Below are 4666 nucleotides of genomic sequence, written 5' to 3'. Positions count from 1 at the left end.
ACACTTCCGTGATGTCAGGGGGTGTGGCATATGCTAATGAGTTATGCTGATGAGTTCCCCTAGCTCTTTTGCTACGAAACGACCCCTGTACGCAGGTACATAACGCCCAGCCTCTGTCATCTGCCAATAAAGGTGATGACCAGTTTTCCCTCTAAGCTGAGTTAGTGTGAGCTAGCTCACAGCTTTTTAGCCTCAGGCTCACAGATTTTTGTCTTAGCTCAGGAAGGATGGCTCCAGGGCAAACTAATTTATGCAGCAGCCAAATTGCTCGCTCACAACTTTAATGCCAGTAGCTCACAAAGTAGAATTTTTGCTCACAAGACTCCACAGCTTAGAGGGAACACTGGTAATGACCAGTTGCTTGCAGGCCGAATAAGAACCCTGGATGGCTGGTTGTGTTGGACACCCCCCCTGCTCTAATCCATCAGGGCACCCCCTAACTCGTCAGCCGACAAACTCCAGTAGTAAGGTTACCAACTTTTCTCCTCGAAGGGCTCCTCAGCCTTTAAAAGTTCCACCCTTACAAGATTTTTGTTTGTTTGCTGCAGCAAAATCAGCTTCTACTAATGCTAATTGTACTTTAAAAGGACAAGAGCCTGGTTAGGGAAAAGAAGGTGGCAAGCTCAAGTAAATGACTTGGTGGGGGAGAGGGGATGAGAAATGGAGATATGTTTCATCTTCAAAACTGCTGATGCTTCAGGCTGAGGCTCTGACCATGTGCAGAGTGGGAACCCCCACACACACTCCCTTTATAACAGGGTTGCAAGCCAATGCGTGTCTGGCTTGGAGCAGTGATGTGATTAATGCATTCCTTATTCCTTAGCATGTGCACACAGGATCGCCAACTTATTTAGTAGTCCCAGATAGATGAAGATGGGTAGCCATGTTAGCCTTTCTGTCACAGTGGAAAAGAGTCCAGTAGCACCTTAAAGACTAAAAAAATTTGTGGAATCTGTATCTGAAGAAGCGAGCAGTGCCTCACAATAGCTCATACACTACCACAAATGTTGTTTGTCTTTAAGGTGCCACTGTACATTTAGCAGTCCCAGTAGTGCTTTCAGTGGGTGTTACTGCTGAGTAGATGGCACAGTGGGAACAGGATGAGATCATTCTGTCCAGAAACAGCACGCAGGCACAAATTAAAATACAACTTCTTTTTTTTAATTAAAAACCACACTCGAGAAAAATACACACAACTTTCAGTGCTTATATAGAAAAGGAGCACACAGACCTGGGAAAATACCCACTTGGGACCCTACACAGCACCCGACACACAATCCACAAATCCAGATATATACGCTCTTAAAAAAAAATCAGAACTTGAACTCGTTACCAGATAAATATAAATATTAACACATTCATTCCGTCTTTCCTAGGGAATGACCAGAGCGTAGCAATTAAAGCGATTAAAGCAGAAGCTCTGGATGATTATAGCTCCTCCCCCCCCCAAAATTACAGCCGCTTCAAAACAAAAATGGACTTAATTATATATATTAAGGACTGGCGTGTCCCATTTAAGGTACCTCTGAAGCTACTGCCTCATGAAGTCACTTGGTTCCCTTCCATCCATGAAAAAAAATCCACACCAACGACAGGATTGTGCACAAGACATGCCAGGCACAAGGAAGTACTCCTTGCACTTGGAAATGCATCACAGCAAGCCCGCCCCCACCCCCATCACCTCTCATCTTGCACTACAAACGGGACAAGGACATGCGGAATGGAATCTTCACCATAAAACTTAATTGATGAAAAATAAAGCTTTTGCACTCGGGCCCATTTTATAAAGCCTGCCAATGCAATTTGATCTTTTCTTTCAAAAATACCTCTTGCCAAATATATATCTATCTATATATCTTTCTATCTACATGCCTCTTTCAAATATTTGTATCTTGGAATTAATAACCGGGCGGAATGGGCACTTTTAAGAAAAAATTAATTTCCACTACCGGACATGCCTCTTTCAAATATTTGCATCTTGGAATTAATAACCAGGCGGAATGGGCACTTTAAGAAAAAATTAATTTCCACTACCGGGACAGCACGTGGGGGAAATGAATGCTTCTACACAGTTCCACGTGAACACGTGAGATTTTATGCGGGATCAGGACAGCTTGGTGCTGTGTGTGGTTCTGTTCCGTTCCCAGATTTTGGGGATTTCCCCCCCCCCCCATTAAGCCCGGGGGGGGGGGATATCCTCTTCCCAGCATATTAGCTTTAAAAAAAAAACCTCCCAAGGAGAAATCCGAAATGTTTGAAGGCATGAGATGCTTTTTTAAGGCACATCTTGTTGGCCTCTGGGGTTCTTTTGGACTCGGATCTAAGGCCTAAATCAGCCTTTTTCAGTCTGTGGGCACCTTTGGAATTCTGCCGGTGTGGTGCTAATGTGTTGATGTTCCCCTTCAATCCAGGGACTTCCTGAGCTGCATGCAGGGGAAAAGCGACATGCAGAAACAGCCAAAAGTATGAAAAGTGCGTTTGACAGTCTTGAAGCAGTTAAAGAAAAGCTTTAAGTCTGATAACAAAGTCTGGTATATTTTTTAATATCTCCCTCCCAAATTTCCATTCCTCCCCCAGGTCTCTCTTTTTCTCCCAGGGCTTGTATCTCTGGGTCGGGCAGCGCGCCTTTGGTAGCAACTCTCGCTCCCGGAATCATGCCCCACGTTCCAAAACCCCTGAGTGCCGGGTTCAAATCCAGCCCAGCATGGGGACACCACAGCACGCTAGACCTGGCGAAGTCAGCTGTGTATTTCAGGAAGGGTTCCTAAGTCTGGAACCCTGCCGTTTATCAGGTTTCCTTAAGACTGCCCCAACCAAGATTAACCTGATTCAACTGGCCCCCGATCCATTTTGGTCACCCAATACCCGCAGTTGCGAGTTTTCTCAAGCACCCTATTATCCAAACACCCATGCGCATAGCAAGCAACCGTGGACCTGGCCAGCAGTTACAGTTTGTTTTTGAAAAAGATTCCAACTGTTGCCATCATATGAAAATATCTGTGAATGGCCCTCTCCACAGACAGGCACCATCGCCCCCCCCCCCGGCTTCAAAAAAAGAAAGCCCTGAGGAACAGACCTCAATCCTGCATGAAAGAAACTTAAAAATGTCCCAAAGCAGAAAGCCACAAAGAGTACAACGGTATCACACACAAAGAACAGAACCCCGATTTCCAAGCACCAGCTCTCTGGAAATCAGGCACGCCTCTGGGGCCTCTCCCATCACTCCAAAGCATCAAAATCCAGTTTAAAAAAATCCCTGATTTGCCAGGCGCTGCCAGGGTCGTGGCCCCTCGTGCGAAAAAAGTGCTTTGAGGCGCTTCAAACACTCATGGGAGGAAACCCGATTCCCTTCTGATTGGCTGTGGCCTGGCCACACCCATTCCACCCGTATTCCAAAGAAGGGAGGAGCCAGCAACACAGGATCCGGGGGGGGGGGGGCAGGAGCGCCTTCCTGTTGGCCGAAGAGGGGAAAGGAATTTTGCCAATTCCCACCTCCTCCTGCAGCAGAGACCCGGTTTGCACCATGAACCGTCCCTTCAACTCCACAGAGCGAAAGGAGCGACTCCCGTATCATCTAAGCCGTTAAATTGGAGCTGTCCTCCCAGAGTTGCAACCGGTAAAAGGGTGAGCGGGGGCAGCACCCTGGCAGGAAAAAAATAAGGTCTCCTCTACTTGCAGGAAGTCTTGACCATACAAAATTCTGGCAGTTCCTAGAGCTCTCCTTACACTTCTGGGTCGCTCTAGGAATCGCCAGGAGCTCTATGGTCAGAGTTTCCTGTAAGTAGACGAGTCTCCTCTACTTGCAGGAAGTCTTGACCATACAAAATTCTCGCAGTTCCTAGAGCTCTCCTACACTTCTGGGTCGCTCTAGGAATCACCATGAGCTCTATGGTCAGAGTTTCCTGTAAGTAGGCGAGGCGCGATTTTTCTTTTAAATTGTTCTCCCCCAGGGCAATCACCCTCCCCACCGGGCCTGTTTCTGTTTGCCGAGGGAAGAAATTCCCCGGAGGCCTCCCGCCATAAGAGGGCAAATGGGAACCCCACCCCGCTTCTGCCATTCATGTGGTTTCACACTTTAATAAAAATAATAAGCAGATTATTTAAAAACAAAACAAAACAATTAGTCAGCAGCCACCACACCCGTAAAATCACCCCTCACCTCTCTTCCAAGGTAGGGCTCGAGCCGGGGGGGGGGGGGAGGTTTTTTAATGGTATCAGTTAACATAGGATAAGTACCACTAAGTTATACCCTGGAGCAGAAATCAACCACACCCATTGTGAATCCTTTCCCCTCGGGGAAATGGACTTATCTTGAGATCTTTACATCAAGTCCAGAAAAATGGGGGAGGGGTGCGACCATTCGAGCCACGGGGCAGTTGGAACAGTCCCAAATTTGACATTCTTTCTTTGTTCAGTATCTAAACAGTCTGCAGAATTCGTGGCGAAAGGGCACAGGAACGCGGGTGGTCACGCTGAAAAGGATTCCATCCATCCAGGAAGGGCAGCGACGTCCACCAGTCACCGCCAGCCACGACAGCAAAAAATGGAGCCTCCAGATTCAGTGGCACAATACCTTTGGCACTAGGGACAAAAACAACAGTTTCCGGCAGGCAGAGAACTGGGTCGGATGGGCCTTGAACTCCGCGGTCTTCTGTTCTCAAATACC

This window comes from Gekko japonicus, unplaced genomic scaffold (genome assembly GCF_001447785.1).
Source record: "Gekko japonicus isolate JY-2015 unplaced genomic scaffold, Gekko_japonicus_V1.1 scaffold1421, whole genome shotgun sequence".
Lineage (NCBI taxonomy): Eukaryota > Metazoa > Chordata > Lepidosauria > Squamata > Gekkonidae > Gekko > Gekko japonicus.
This window is presented reverse-complemented; position numbering follows the sequence as displayed.